General features: G+C 38.5%; 1 pseudogene; it reads right to left on the bottom strand.

Annotated features, from left to right (window-relative positions):
• Positions 1-14,606: 14,606 nt before the first annotated feature.
• Positions 14,607-14,707, bottom strand: LOC112319363 (U2 spliceosomal RNA; annotated as a pseudogene).
• Positions 14,708-17,053: the final 2,346 nt, after the last annotated feature.

The raw sequence follows: 17,053 nt of genomic DNA, 5'->3' as shown, positions 1-17,053 counted from the left end.
AGTTAAAACTTATGTAATGTTATTAACTAATGTCACCACAATAAATTTAATTAAAAAATAAAGTGCCCTGGGAGAAAAAGGAACAGAACATAAGTAGCCCAGAAAAATCAGGGCAGGCTTCACTGAGTATGTGCTACTTAAACTTCTTTTAGCAGGTGTAGGAATTTTTCAAGTGAGAGAGAAGGACAAGGAATACCTTGAAAAAAATTGAATGGACTTCTGAAAATATGCAGTGATGTGCTGGAAGTAGTGAGGATATGAAGCAACAAGAGCCTAGAATGTGCGTGGAGAACAGGTAGGTAGGAAGGGAAACAAAGTGAAGAGGTAGATTGGCACCAGGAGGTTAAGAACTTTGTAGCCAGACCGCATAGTTTGAATTTTAATCCCCAGGCATAGAGAGCCAGCAGAAGCTTTTACACAGAGAAAAAGACCTGATTAGCTGTGTTTTCTGAAACCATAGTGGCAGTCTGGAGAACACGGGTGGGGGGAAATGTTATCAGGGAAACATTACAGACAGTGCTATTGTAATAACAGCCCAAATAAGATATGCTGAAGTCCTATTTTAAGCCAGTAGCATACAGTTTGGAAGAGACAGAATCAAATGATGTTTTAAAATTAGAAGCAGCAAGATTTGGCAGCTGACTGTATGTGGGGAGTTGAGTTAAAGGAGGTGAGAATAACACCAAGGTTTCTAAGTTAGGAGACAGGTAAATGGTGATGCCATTCATCCAGATCAAGAATAGAAGGGACAGTACAGGTTTGGAGTCAGAGGAGAAAAGGTGTTTGTTTGAGGTCATGTTAAGTTTAAGGTGTTCATAGGACATCCAGTTCCATTTGACTAATAGGACGTTGTCTATTTCTAAGGAGAAAGTGCTGGTGAAAGTCTTTTGGGAGTCATCTACATTTAAATGGTCATAGAAGCCACTGGGTAGATGTTACTCCTCTAGAGAAAGCATATAGACTAAAAAGAGAAGAATCCCAAGCACAAAACTCTAGGAAATGCCAGCTAAATGAGGAATGGATAGAGAAAGGTGCACCACTGAAAAGAGAGGTGAAGTACGTCCAGGAAGAGAACCAGAAATCATGGGAGGAGCAGTTTCTGAGAAGTACAGGCGAACACCGATGCCAACTCCTCCAGAAAAATTAGTTATTTCAATTCTAGTCAACATATTCAGCATGTAGTCGGGGGGTCATCGTTTTCCTTTATAACTGGCCTCTAGCCCAGAAACAAGAAAAGTGAAATCATCTCGTGAGGCTTCCCAGGGACTGCAATTATCTGATATTTCAGTAAAATGTTGAGGGAAGGATGGGGATGGTTCGGGGACGGGGGTGGGGGGAGAGGAAAGGAAGGAAGGAATAAAGAAGCAAAGAAACAAACGAATAAAGGGTAAGTGTGAGGATAAGAAGCACTGCTGGGACTCACTGTGGGATGTAAGGTAAGGGAAGTATCCAAAATGTGTGCAGGAGAGTAAAGCCAGAGCAGCTAATTGACTACAGGTTCCTTTGAGGCCAGAGGTGATTTGGTGTCCTTAGGAAACGGATGCTAACAGCTAAGGAAGGGAACCTAGTGACCTAGAGTACCTCTCTCCCAGAGGAAGTAGTACCTTCAGATGAGGTCCAGATGTCAAAGTGTCCTCAGAGATGTTTGAAGGCTGGGAGTGAGGTTGAAGGTCTGTTTCTACAGATTTTTAGAGAGGTAAGGGTCCTTTCGACTCAAATTCTGTTTCCAGTTGGAAGAAAAAGACGAGAAACAGGTTTAGAGAGTTACACCAGAATGAAGCTGGTATACTGCAGAGGACAAGGAAAAAAAGGAAAAGTCAGGGGAGGGGGGATCAAAAGAAAAAGGTGGGTGGAGCGAAAGCGACAAGAGTGACCGTGTGTGTAGAGGTGGATGTCTGATGAGAGCGGGAGGTATGGATAACTGTGAGAACAGGGGTAGCAGTCAAAAGAGCCGCTGCTTTTTAACCTTCTGAGTTAATGATCCTCACACACCAGCTCTTTGAAGTGAACCATATTATACTCAGTATTTGTATTAGGAAGCATCAGCCAGAATGGGCTAACTCATGCTGAGTAACAACCCCCAAATCTCAATGACTTCAAACAATAGAAGTTTAATTCTTGGTCATACTACACGTTCCCTGGATTGGTAAGGATTCTGTTCCATGTTGCCCTTTCTCAGGGACCAGAGTGACAAGGTCTCTGTCATGTTTCAGGGAAAAGGCAACAAGGTGAGCCTCTTACAGGCTTCTCCTCAAGAATGACACGTCTACTTCGAAACTCAATCCATTGCCAAAACAAGTGCATTACATGGCCTACTACCAAGGGAACCAGAAATGTAACCCTAACCTGTACCTAGAAAGAAATGGAAGTATCACTGAACGGCACAGAAATTGGCTCAGACATGAGTGCTTTGGTGAAAGCAGCCTAGATATTAAATAACGTAGCTGGTATTTGAGGTTAGGTGTTTCTGGCATTAAAGGCTCTGCTGTTCTCATGAGCCATGCTACTGCCTGGGATGGAAAACAGTAGAACAGGTTCCATCCAGCAATGACAAGAATTAGAGAGGGGCCACGTGTTTTGAGGCAAAAGGAACACAAACATGGAGATATGTAAACACACAGCCCACACACCAAAAAGACAGGAGGCCCAGGAAAGACTTAGATTTTATTTTTTTGTTTTTTTAAAGTTACTTCAGGGAATGTTAGGGCGCTGGTGGTCCCTAAAAACTCTGCTCAGCTGGCATGGGGAGCATTCTTTTGATCTATGCTTAGATACCGGTGGGCTCTCCGCAGTGGGGGCCGAGTGGGGTCTCTGTTGCAGATGTGTGACTTCCACACACTTCTTTCCTTCTCCCCTTCTGGAGTGACTTATTTCTAAATATGCAGTATTGAGCACGAATATATTCTACAAGAGCGAACATCACACCGCTTAATGTAGGAAAACGTGATTTCCAAATTATATAGCCTCATATTTCTACCTCCAGTGCAGAAACACTAGGGTTTTTTTTAGGGGTCATGTGGGTAACCAGTGTCCTCAGTCACAAAAATACCTGATACAAGGATCCAGAAGAGCACATTCAACTCCTACAACCCTGTGTTGGAGACAGAGTGACCAACACACGTGTATCTGAAGGCGGATGCTGGTGGAACCCCAGACGGGTAGCCAGTTCTCAAGTCTGGGCTTTGGCAACGCTAGGCTTTACTCTTGTAAGCATTTTGTTGAAGCAGAAATAAACAACTCCAAGACAAATTTCCTGAACCTGCCCCTTCCCCGTACTCTCTGCACTCCCAACCCACCAGTCTTTTCACAGGAACACTGACTCTTTCTCCCTTCATGTATTCATCGCAACAATATATTCTGTAGTTCCTTCTGTGTTTTTGCTACTGTGCTAGGTACTAGAGATAAAAATTAGTGAACAAAACAATCATCCTCCACCCTTCATTTCTATAATGGTTCATTGTCTATATTCATACATCAGGCTCCCTCACTATCTCCTTGTCTGAGATTTCCAGAGCCCCCACCGCTAACACACAAGGCAAACCCTTAATGAATATTGGGTTGGCCAAATAGTCTGTTAGTTTTTCTCCGTACAATGGCTCTAGTAGTGCTAAGTTGTCTTTAACTTCACTCAAAAACAATTGTGTTAGATTATATTGTAGCAGCTGTCATATCAGCGTGCATTTAAAAAAACATCAAAATTGGTGAATTTTTGTGCAGCCATTTTAATATTGAAGATGGAAGAGAAAGCAACATTTTTGTTGTATAAATTATGCTTTGTCATTTCAAGAAGGGTAAAAATGCAACTGAAGCTCAAAAAAATATTTGTGCAGTGTAGGAGATGGTGCTGTGACTGACCAAATGATTCTTTGCTGTGGGGCTGTCTTAGACATTGGAAGATGTTTAGCAGCACCCCTGGCCTCTACCCACTAGAATCCAATAGTGAGAGATAGCCAGCATACTCAGAATATCCAAATCAATAAAGTTATTGGTGAAAATGAAAAAAAATATTTCTTTTATTTTACAGGAAAAGTGTAACAGACTTTTTGGCCAACCCAACATTTGCGGAATGAAGGAATGAAAAAATAAAATTAAACATAGGATCTCATATGTGAAAACATAGTTTCTACGAGCAAAATTAAGAAGCATAACTTTTAAGCAATTTTTTTAAAAGGGAATCTATGCACAAAACCTCTGTTTATATCACTGCTAACTCACTTCTGAACTTGGTCAAGTTATATTTTATTTGCTATTATCCATTTTCCCTACTTAACAGTAGATTTCCCAGAGTGTCTGCATCTCAACTTAGAAAGAAAAATTCTAATTAAAAATACACACTCGACATCAAGATTTAAAACAAGAACAACAAAATTAACCTGGGATGGGTTCTAACCAGGGGCACTGTACTCTCACTAATGTGGCCCTTTTGGCAGTAACATAATTTCACTCAACCAAGCCCAGTTACCTGAGGGAAGACTTGAAAATAAGTGAATAAAGGCCATTTCATCCTGTTTAATCAGGGGACATAAATACAAGTTGAAAGATATACGTTCTGCTTTCTTAAGGGTGTAGGGGGCATGCATGGTTTTCACCTGGCCAGAATCATCCCTCCTTCTCCAGCAGCAGTGCCCTAGTTTTCCTCTACTGAATCTAGTTTTGAAGGAGGAACCCTCAACCAAGGTCCCTGTACTTCCCCTGGCCATGTGACTAAATTAGGCCACTTAGGTACTTTCCTCTTGAAAGTTGTACTTGAGAGGAGTAACACAAAGACAGAAATAGCTGGAGATCCTTCTTCTCTATGGAAGTCTACTCACGTATTTGATCCTGTTCCCTTGATCCTCACAGCCGCTCCAGTTCCTGTCCCTTCTGAGGACTAGCTCTTTAGCATTACCTTAGATTCTTTGACAAACCCCACTAAGTCCTCCGATGTATTCTTCTTTTGTCTGTTAGATATTAAAAAATCAAACTAAAACTTATTTATGTACAGCAGCAAAACTTGTTATAATGAGCCTTGTACCATTTGATGGTAGTCGAGGGGGCATGTTCTCAAAGAGCTTAGCTTCTTTTCCTAGTCTTTAAAGGTATCTATTCCTTTTCTTCCAGGACTTTGAAGTTGGGAAACCTTGCTGAGATGAGACATTTTACAGATGAGATTTTCTGCCATTCTCAATTCTTGACCTTTTTACCACAACAGTGCATATCATCTTAGTAATTTTTAACTAAAAGTAGCATCATTTTAGGAGAAAGGGGGAAAGGAAATAGGCGTAGGTTTTTCTTAAATTGTTTTTTTAAAAGTTTATATAAATCTCCTCAGAAAACTAAAACTAAAAACTGCCTTTTGACCCAGCAATTCTGCTGCTTAGGGTTCTATACCCTAAGAACCCTGAAACACCAATGCAAAAGAACCTGTGCACCCCAATGTTCATAGCAGCACAATTTACAATAGCCAAGTACTGGAAGCAACCTAAGTGCCCATCAGCAAATGAGTGGATCAAAAACTATGGTACATTTACACAATGGAATTCTACGCAGCAGAGAGAAAGAAGGAGCTTATACCCTTTGCGACAGCATGGATGGAACTGGAGAGCATTATGCTACGTGAAATAAGCCAGTCAGAGAAAGACAAATACATATGATCTCACCTTTAACAGGAACATAATCAACAAAAGAAAAAAGCAAACAAAATATAACCAGAGTCATTGAAGTTAAGAACAATCTAACAATAGCCAGAGGGGAAGGGGGAGGGGACAGTGTGGAGAAGGGTTTTCAGGAACTACTATAAAGGACACACGGACAAAACCAAGGGGGAGGGTGGAAGCTGTGGAGGGAGGTGGGTTTGGCTGGGGTGGGGGAGAGGGGTGGGGAGAAAATACCGACAACTGTAATTGAACAATAAAATAATTTTTTAAAAAGCTTATATATGTTATAAAATATAGGATAGGCACCAGATGCACTGATCAAAAAAGAAAAAAATTGAACATTGAAGTTAAGAACAATCTAACAATAGCCAAAGGGAAGTGGGGAGGGGACAGTGGGGAGAGGGGTTTTCAGGAACTACTATAAAGGAACGTGGACAAAACCAAGGGGGAGGGTGGAAGCTGGGGAGGGAGGTGGGTTTGGCTGGGGTGGGGTGGAGGGGTGGGGAGAAAATGCAGAAAACTGTAATTGAACAACAATAAAAAAATTGAAAATCAGACTTTATTAAAATTTTAAAAATTTAGTCTTCAAAATACATTAAGAAAATAAGAAGGCATCATATACCTTAAACTTATATAATGTTATATGCCAATTATACCTCAAAAAAGCTGGGGGGGAAGGAAATATAAAATATGGAAAATATATTTAAAAAAAGAAAATGAAAAGGCAAGCTATAGATTTTGAGAAAGTATTTTTAAAACATGATGAATACAAAATACTTGTTTAGGGAATATATAAAGAACTCCTGCAAATCAATGATAAAAAGAAATAACTACCCCGGCCAAGTAGCTCAGTTGGTTAGAGCGTAATCCCTGATGGGGGCACATACAAGAATCAACCAATCAATACATAAATAAGTGGAACAATAAATCAGTATCTCCCTTTCTTTCTCTCTCTCTCTCTCTCTCTCTCTCTTTCTCTCACCTGCTTTCTCTCTAAAATCTACTTTAAAAAAAAAGAAAAAAGAAATAACTCCCTTCCCTAATCCTACAGCAACAGCAACATTTGTTCAACTCTAACCTCAATTTCCCCAAAAAGCCCCCTTAGATTGTTCCTGCCTTCATGGATCAATTCTGTCTATGAACTCCTATTGACCTAATAATTACACCAAACAGTTTTGAACTTATGTGTGTGTGTGTGTATACACTGTTGGCTGTACATAAATACACCTTTTTCTCACATGTGGACTGCAAATTCCTTTGAACTGCATCTTATACCTGTTTAACATAATGGCAAATAAGATGAACAAAACAGTGTTCTTAATGTTACTGGGGAGACACCGCCTCCCAAATAAACAGGTGATTCTAGTAAAAGTACAGATGCTGTTTAAAGCTTAAGTCCAGGGTGCCATGGGAAAACAGTGTACAGGCTCTAAATTTGTTATTTTTGCTATTATAGTTTGGGTTCTTTTGTTTGTTTTTGGTTTTTAGTTGGGCAAGGTGTGGTCAGAGAAGCTGACCTCTCAACTAAAACTGCAATTAGAGGTAAAATTAACCAGACAAGGAGTGCAGGGAATGGAAAAGGCAGTGTGAGATGAGATTTTACAAGCATGTAAGGAGGAAAGAGAGATCCTATTTCTTTAGGAATTTCTAGTTAATCAGAGGATCTAATATAGCTGGAGGATAGTGAGAAAAGATCAATAGTTAATCTAGACCAGTGATTTTCAACTGGTATGCCACAAGAGGCACATTGGTGTGCTGTAAGAATTTTTAAAACACACAACACCTGACTATTCAGTCATGGGCACTGACCTCTTTTCCCTTAGACTGTCAGATTTTTAAAAAATGACAACAGCCAATGCAACAACAGCCATCCAGTGTGAATGAATCAAAATTACACCTAATTTTTTTGTCAGATCGGAAAAAAAACAATTTTTTGCTGTGCCACAGAATCTTAGTAATTAGTTTATGTGTGACATGAGATTTTTTTTTTAAAGGTTGAAAATTACTGATCTAGACTAGTTAACTCAAGGACTTAATCTACCTGGAGAATAGTGAGATTCCATGTTAGGAAATTCAACCCTGAAAAAGTTGTCTCCATGTTCTTTTGGAGGCAGGGACTGGCCCAATCCTGGCAGGGTGGAAGGAGCCTCCTCCGCAAAGGTCAGGATGGGGGCAAGAGGCTTGGGAGGACGCCTCCTGGTCCCTGTTCCCTCAACTGCAAGACTCGTGTGCTATATCCTGTCATCTGTGTTCAACCCCAAAGGAAAGGCCTGCAAAGGGACTTTAGTCACAGCCTCTATGCTGAAAAATTAGCGAAGGCGTATCTGTGAGAAAACAAGAAGTCAGAGTCTCTGTTTTCTCTTGCCTAAACCTATAAAACTGTAGAATCAGGTAGTTGAGCGTCAACAACTACAAGCCCAATTTCAAACAGTGATAAAGAATTATAGGCTTCGTTCCTACACAATAGCCACACTGTTAACACTGTGGTTAGTGAAAAGTAATTTTACAAGCAAGCTACCAAACAAATGCTTCTCGGTATGTCATTTTTCAAGTAAAAATATATATAATCCCCAATCAACCTACAGTACTAATTAGACCCTTCTCAAATCTCACGAATGGTTGGTCAACCCTACTTTAGAAAAGACCAGCTGTTTTGTAGAAAACTCATGGGAATAAAAAGACAAAAATAAGTTTATTCCACCAAGCTATTCTCATGTGGGCTCCTGGGGAGACAGCAAGCATTTCAGTGATGCATCTAACATAGAATTTTCTTTAGAAGTATCTGAAGCTCTAATAAGCCAGATCCTGCTGTGGGAGTAAATTAATCCCAAATACAAGGAAGGCATTTGCAAAGTACAGTTAACTCTGTCAAGTCTCCTGTTCACAAAACAAATATCTTGGAACAGCCAGTAAATGGTTAGATTAAATCGAATAGAGGGCAAGTGAAACCTTTCTAGTTATAGTGGTCATTTGTGGAAATCCAAATGTGCTCCCAAGTGACCTATTTACATTTAAATAGTTCAGAGGTGACAGAAAACAGCTCATTACATCTGTCAGGGATTCGCCACCTGTTTCTGGCCTGAGCTCTCTCCAGCAATGATTAATTCAGGATTGTGCAAAAACTGAACCTTTGCCTTTCCTTCCTGCTAACAAATTCTCAGGCATTTCAACTGTGAGGCCATTTAACAGGCAATAAATTCATAAAGGTAATTTCCAGTGAGGTTAGCCTTAGTGTTTTTTCACCTTCCAAGAAGATAGATAGACAGATAGATAGATAGATAGATAGATAGACAGACAGACATATACATGTGTGTGAATATATATATATACATATACATATAATGCATAATAGTCATAGTAACTAAGATTCAAATAAGGTCAGTGACTCATGTTTTTGTGCGTTAAAGAGGGGGAGAAGGGAGGACAGGCAGAAAAATTGAATATGATTAAATTTAATTTTAGAAATATTTCAACTGGAAATGAGTTCAGTGAGGAATCCGCGTGTATTTATACAAAATTACAAAAACGTTGGGAACAACCTAAATGCCCAGCAATAAGTAAATGGATATACCATGTATGACAGAGCCACATAATGGACTAGCATATAAATATTAAAATGAGTTATATGAAGAATTTATATAACATGTAACTATATAATAATAATGATATTTTAATTCGTTGAGAAAAAATATGGAAGAAAACATATCACAATGGTAACAGTAGTAGACTATAAAAGGAGTGAGGAGCAATTATTTCCTCTCTGTAAAAAAAATTTCAAATTTTCACAAAGAGCATATGCCAGTTTTATAATTTCAAAATAGTCCACATTTAAAAATAAACAAAAGTATATGTTTAAAACATTATTTTTCAAGCGTGATTCACATACAACATTATATTTCAGATGTACAATATAGTGATTAAACATTTCTTTGTTTTTATTAAACTTATTGGGATGTGAGTTAGTAACAGATAAATTTCAGGTGTACAACTTTATAATATGACATTTGTGTACATCACTGTGTGCTCACCGTTCAAAGTCTAGTCTCCTTCTGTCACCATGCACTTGACCCCCACTCTCTCTTCTTCTTCACCCACCCTCATTTCCCCTCTGGTACCCATTATTCTCTTGTCTGTATCTATGAGCTTGTTTCCTTTGTTCATTTCATTTCCTTTTTAATAAATTTTACTTATCTTTTTATTTTTATTAAATTTATTGGTGTGACATTGGTTACTAGGGTCCTAGAGGTTTCAGGTGCACATTACTGTGGTACGTAATCTGTATATTGCACTGTGTGCCCACCACCCATAGTCATTCGTCTTCCATCACCATGTATTTGGCCCCCTTTATCCTTTTCCACCTCCTACCCCCTTCCCTCTGGTAACCAACATACTGTTGTCTGTCTGTATATCTGAGTTTCAGTTTTGTAATTCACATATGAGTGAAATCATACACTGCTTGTCCTCTTCTGTCTGACTTATTTCACGTAGCATGATCCTCTCAAGATGTGTCCATGTTGTCACAAATGGCAGTATTTCATCTTTTCTTATGGACTGAGTAGTATTGCGTTGTTTATATGTACCACGTCTTCTTTATCCATTATCCATTAAAGTTGTTTCCATGTCTTGGCTATTGTGAATAATGCTGCAATGAACAGAGGGGTACATATATCTTTACAAATAACTGTTTTCACATTTTTGAGGTAGATCCCCAGAAGAGGGATTGCTGGATCACATGGTAGCTCTATTCTTAATTTTTTCAGGAACCTCCATACTGTTTTCCATAGTGGCTGTACCAATTTACATTTCTACCAGCAGTGTGTGAGGGGTCCTTTATTTCCACATCCTCTCTAACACTTGTTATTTCTTGTTTTGTTGATCATAGCCATTTTAGCAGGTGTGAGGTGGCATCTCATTATGGTTTTGATTTGCATTTCCCTTATAACTAGTGATGTTGAGAATCTTTTCATATTTCTGTTCAAATACCTTATGAAGTTATCATCTCAATAAGCCTACTACCCATCTGACCCCATGCATAGTTATAATGTTATTGACTATATTCCCTATCCTATACTTTACATCCTGTGACTATTTTAATAACTGGCAATTTGTGCTTCTTAATAATTTTCACCTTTTTTGCCCTTCTCTCAACTCCCCAAAATACATTTTTACAATAAAATTCATATTTTATAGTTTACCAAAACTAAATTCAATGACTATAGAGCCTATAATGCTTTAGTTTTCATGATACTTTTATATTTATTCTCTATCATCTATAATAATTGAGACCTTAGCACATTATTTATTTCATATCAAGTCAAGCTAAGTGTTATCTCACTTTTCACAACATGATATTAAACCCAGCAAATATTTTGATAGAATTAGGATAACTCCCAAATGTAATTTTCTTTATGATTGCTCAAAAAATGAATCTTATAGATGTCGTAATTTTTTAAAACCTATGAAAATTATTGTGTTCAAAGTACTTAAAACCCCTCAGACAAAGTGCTACATTACCTTACTAATTTCCCACATAACATTTTAAAACTTTGAAACTCTCCATGGAGCCAACACTCAGAATCCTTTAATCCCCAATCCCACTGCCATTTTCTTGCTTCCAACTTTCCAGAAGGAAAAAAAAGAGAAAAAGAAACCTGAGTATATCAGGCCTGGACTCCCTCAACAGCTCATTCTCATACTCAGGTTCAGCTAAATATGTGCAGTGTTCAATGCAAAATGAAAATACAGGTCCACTTATTTCAAAAAGCAAGAAAAATGCAGTTAAAGGTACTAAAATATAAAGCTTTCTCCATTAAAAATATTTTATTAGGGTTCTGGCCAAGATGGAGGCATAGGTAGAAATGCTTCACTCCTTTGCAACCAAAAGAAGGATAACAACCAATTTAAAAACAAAAACAAACAGAACTGCCAGAAAATCAAACTGCATGGAAGTCCAACAACCAAGGAGTTAAAGAAACATTCATCTAATAAAAATTTAAAAAATAATAAAAAATTAAAAATTAAACAAAAAAAAGAAATATTCATCTAGACTTGTGTGCCAAGACAAAAAAAAAAAAAAATGTGGCCCAAATGAAAGAAAGAGTGGATCAAAACTTCAGAAAAAGAAGCAATGAGGAGATAGTCAACCTATCAGATGCAGAGTTCAAGACACTGGTAATCAGGATGCTCACAGAACTGATTGAGCTCAGTTGCAAAATGAAAGAAGAAATGAAGGCTATACAAAGTGGAATAAAGGAAAATATACAGGGAACCAACAGTGAAGGGAAGGAATTCGGGACTCAAATCAATGATTTGGAACAAAAGGAAGAAATAAACATCCAACTGGAACAGAAAGAAGAAACAAGAATTCAAAAAAATGAGTAGAGGATTGGGGACCTATGGGACAACTTTAAAAGCTCCAACATCCGAATCCTAGGGGTGCCAGAAGGAGAAGAGGAAGAGCAAGAAATTAAAAACTTATTTGAACAAATAATGAAGGAGAACTTCCCCAATCTGGCTAAGGAAATAGACTTCCAGGAAGTCCAGGAAGCCCAGAGAGTTCCAAAGAAGTTGGACCCAAGGAGGAACACACCAAGACACATCATCATTAAGTTGCCCAAGATGAAAGATAAGGAGTGAATCTTAAAAGCAGAAAGAGGAAAGGAGACAGTTACCTACAAAAGAGTTCCCATAAGACTATCAGCTGATTTCTCAAAAGAAACATTGCAGGTAAGAATCGACTGGCAAGAAGTATTCAAATTGATAAGAAGCAAGAACCTATAACCAAGATTACTCTATCCAGCAAAGCTATCATTTAGAATGGAAGGGCAGATAAAGTGTTTCCCAGGTAAGGTAAAGTCAAAGGAATTCATCATCACCAAGCCATTATTGTAGGAAATGTTAAAGAGACTTATTTAAGAAAAAGAAGATGATCAAAACATGAACAATAAAATGACAACAAGCTGATTAACTATCAACAACTGAATCTAAAAAATAAAAATGAACTAAGCAGACAACTACAATAGGAACAGATTCGTAGATATGAAGATCATTTGGATATCAGCTGAGAGGGGGAAGGGGGAGAATAGTATAGGAAATGGAGAAGCCAAAGAACCTATATGCATGATGCATGAACATGAACTAGGGGGGATTGCTGGAGGGAATGGGGGGGTACTGGGCAGAGGGGGGTACTGGCAAAGAGGGGAAAAGTAGGACAACTGTAATAGCATAATCAATAAAATATACTTTAAAATGGTGTTTTTTTTTAATGGGAGAAATTATAGCATGTATTATATAAAGAAAGGAAAATCAGGGAGAGAAAGAAAATTAAGAAAGACAAGAGATGGGAGAATTGCTAGAGTGCTATCCATGAGCCGTGAGAAGGGATAGGTGGGACAAGGAGTCAAGGCCATATTCAAGAGCATGATTATGGTTGACCAAAGCATCTAGGCTATAAGTTGTGTGGGGGTGGGGTGGGACTAAAACAGAGTGGAATGAGGGATAGTGAAAAGGCTGTAGGGATGGAGTGAAGAATTGCTGGGATCTGGGTTCTAGAAGAAATAAGCTGGAAAGTTGGAAGACAGTGTCAAGAAAGTGAAGTGATTAAACTTGAAATTATGGGAGAATGGCCATTTTATGTAAATGATAATGTCTAGGATTTTGTGGGATTAATTGGAGGAAAGATAGATAGGTTGGAGAAAAAGATCATTGGATGAGCAGAGAAGAAGAAACCCAGAGGCCAGAGTTCTGGAAGGATTCCTTACATGGATACTGAAATCACTGCATTTTATAGAACCAGTTTGGAGAGACTGGCAGTGATCCAGGAGCTAAAATCTTCCATAAAATATCACTGTCTCACTTTTCAAGGTGACTATTTCACATGTTCTCTTGCCTCGTGCCTTCAACACTGTCTGTCCCTTCCAGCTCTCAGCAGATGGTTTGTTTCTTATTTCACTAAGAAAATAAAATCAATCTGAAGAGAACTTGCAAATGCCATCACCACCCCCAGCCCTCCGCTCACCTGCATTCGTGCTGTGTTCTATGCCTTCTCTTCTGGTGGAGTGAAAGGATAATGTGGGTTCATGTCTAAGGCAACCTGTCTTTTTAAAAAGTATACTGATTGATTTTTAGAGAGATAAAGGGGAGAAGGGGAGAAACAGAGAGAGAGAGAGAGAGAGAGAGAAAGGGAGAGAGAGAGATTTATCTGTTGTCCTCTGATTTATGCATTCATTAGTTCATTTTTGCATGTGCCCTGACCAGGGGTCAAACCTGCAATCTTGGGCAATGCTCTAAACAACTGAGCTACTTACAGCAACCTGTCCCGACAGGACAGACCTAAGACCTTTCCATCACCACACACAATTCCATGGATGGACTTTCACTCCACTGCTCTACAGTGTCCCTGACAGGCACCCATTTATTTTCTACTTGAATGGTGGGGAAATGGCTACTTTCCAAGATACCATATTGATTTTTAGGTAGGTCTATTTGCTAGAACATAATTTTAATAATTTAACCCTTAATGTACTTCCTCTGATTTCTGCATAAGAATCCTAGCTCTGCGGATAAATATAACACAAATTCACAAGTTCTTTTACCTAGTGGCTCTTCGTCTATTTTCAGACCATTTTCCTATCTCCCTCTTCTGTTCTCTTCCTCTGGCCAATCCTCCCAAATGCCTTCTGTGCTTCCTCCCATGGAAGAATATGACTGTTTCCACGTTCTTTCTGTTTTGGTGGCCCTCCTCCATGTTTCTCCTATATTATGTTTTTCTAAATTGAACTCTATCTCAGTTGCGGTTTGATCAGCAGAAAACAGAACTACAACTTTTCTGTGCTCCAAGCACTTTATTTCCATATAAGGAATCTAAGGTTATTTTGGCTTTGTGTGTGTGTGTTTTTGAAGCATCTCTGATTCTGTTGTGCATATTAAGCTCATTGGTCACTAATATCCAGTCCCCACATTCGTTTTAACACGAGTTCCTGTCCTAAGCCTGTATCACACAAGTAATATTTTTATTAAACTGATAAGAACAGATACTACACTTGATCTTAGCCAAAAGGCCAAAAAGTGATCAGATAAGTAACATTTTTTTAAAAACTTCTGTTTAATTTCTGGTTAATGAAACTGTTACATATTCCAGGGAAAAGGAACAGCAGAGGAGTGAGAAAACACAGAAAGGGGAAAAAAGTAATCAAACACTCAATGATTTATTTGTATCATAAAAATATTAAATTAAATATAAAAAACATAAAAAAGAGAAATGATAATCTTTGGCATAAAATGGTAATAAAGTTATCCATTGAAAATGGGCTGACAATCAGTTGCTCTTTCCAATAAATGACTTTTAAACCCTTCTTAGGTTAATGCACGTGCTGAATTATTAAGCAATACCTTTTTGCCATACTAATACCTCTGTACTGCAAAAAAGCAGAGTTCATCTTTGGAGATACAGGTTTCCGTGTGAGTGTGCACCTGCAAATTGCATGGGAATGCCTATCCCGTGCCCCTGTTCCCACCTCTTTGACACCCTCAGGAACCACCCAGGGCAGCTCTGTTCCACCTGCAGTTTTTGCCTTATTAAAGCAGAATTCCCTTTTTTCCTTTCCTTTGGGATCACACGTGGAAAGGACATTCCCAACCATTAATCTGAGTTATGAGTTAAAATTGTCTTTTAATTAAGCCATTTCTCCCTACTCTTCTTGTACCGGCTTTTGAAATGACGAATTTTCCCAAAGCAAGAAGTAATAGTACATTTGCCACAACAACTGTGAGTTGCTGAGGTCCCAGTAATTTTAGGACCTCGAATCTCACCCTGAGTATTTCTTTACCACTCCACAATTCTAACATTGGACATCTGACAAAGAGCTTCATCTCGCGCGTTTAATTAAGGTATACGTTTACCACCGTGGAGAGCAGTGTACCCCCATATGTTCGGAGCCAGTCCACCTTTGCTGCTCACGTGTTGTGTTTTCTCAGAAAACTTTAGAAAGCTGACACTTAAATATTTAGCTACTTCTTGTTAGGATGTTTTCAAAACATTGCCTACAAGTGATAAATCGTGAAAATCTTAACAATCCCTTGACTTCATTAGCTTCTCCATACCCCTAATCTCACCACATCCCTACAGCCCCTCCTGAGACCAGCCAGGCAGAAGTAACTTCCCCTTATACAAGAAGAATCTTTGGTATCAAGAGATAATGGGATTTGCTCAAGGTCGTACAGAATTGCAGTGTAAGTCGGGATTCAAACGTTAGGCGGACACACACAGCAAGGTATTTCTACCTGTGCCATGATGCCTTCTCTGCATTAGGGAAGGGGCCTTCATCTAAAACTCTCTCACAGTTTTCAAGAAACTGGCCTTTGAGGACTAGTCACTGCATCTAGGAAAGAAATAGCCAGGCTTCTTCTACCGTACATTGAATGATATCCAGTTCCCTGGAGACAACATTAGACACACGGTTTACAAAATACTCAGCAGCAAGTAAGTCTCAAATCACACAAACAACCATTTGCTAATGTTCATTTATAATAGATTCTTGGAGATTCTCTATTGAACAGTGTTATGCAGAATGATGATATAATAAAATTTTGGGCCTGGAAGGAATTTTCATCTTTTAAACCTTTTCAAATTAGCTCTTTTTTCATTGATAAGGTAATACATACGTAGAAAGAAAATTTAGGTAGGTAAGGAGGTATACCTTCTCATACATGTATAAGCACACTATATACCTACCTATCGTGTTTGAATGTTTTCACTTATTTGATTATGTTCATTGGTCATTGATACATTCTTCAGACTAATGTGTATTTAGATCCTTTGTGTACTTGTATTTTTATTATTGAGTGTTGTGTTCTTTGTACATTCTGAATGTAAGTCCCTTGACGAATTGCAAATATTCCCCCTTCTGTGGGACATCTTTCACTGTCACGATGTTGTCTTCTGAAACATGAAAGTTTTCATTGTGACTTAGCCCAGTTAATGTTTTCTTTTGTAGCATGTGCTTTTGGTGTCGTATCCAAGAAACTACTCATTGCCTAGTCCCAGGTCAGGAAGATGTACTCCTATGCTTTCTTTTTGAGATCTTAGTGATTTTAGTTCTTACATTCATACCTATGATCAATTTTGAGTTAATATTGTATATGTGATATAAGGGTCAGGTACAACTTTATTCCTTTGTCTGTGGATATCCAGTTGTCCCAGCACCATTTGTTAAAAAGATTATTCTTTCTCCATTGAATCATCTTGCCACCCTTGCCAAAAACTCAGTTGGCCGTGTGAGGGTTGATTTCTGCGCGCTCAATTCTATTCCTTTGGTCTACGTGTCGATCCTTATGCCGCTACCACGCTGTTGAATGCTATAGCTTTTAGTAAGTTTTAAAATCGGGAAGTATGGATCCTCCACCTTTGTCTTGTTTTA

Source organism: Desmodus rotundus, chromosome 11 (assembly GCF_022682495.2).
Source record: "Desmodus rotundus isolate HL8 chromosome 11, HLdesRot8A.1, whole genome shotgun sequence".
NCBI lineage: Eukaryota > Metazoa > Chordata > Mammalia > Chiroptera > Phyllostomidae > Desmodus > Desmodus rotundus.
The sequence above is the reverse complement of the archived record's forward strand: the minus strand, read 5'-3'. Positions and strand labels throughout refer to the sequence as shown.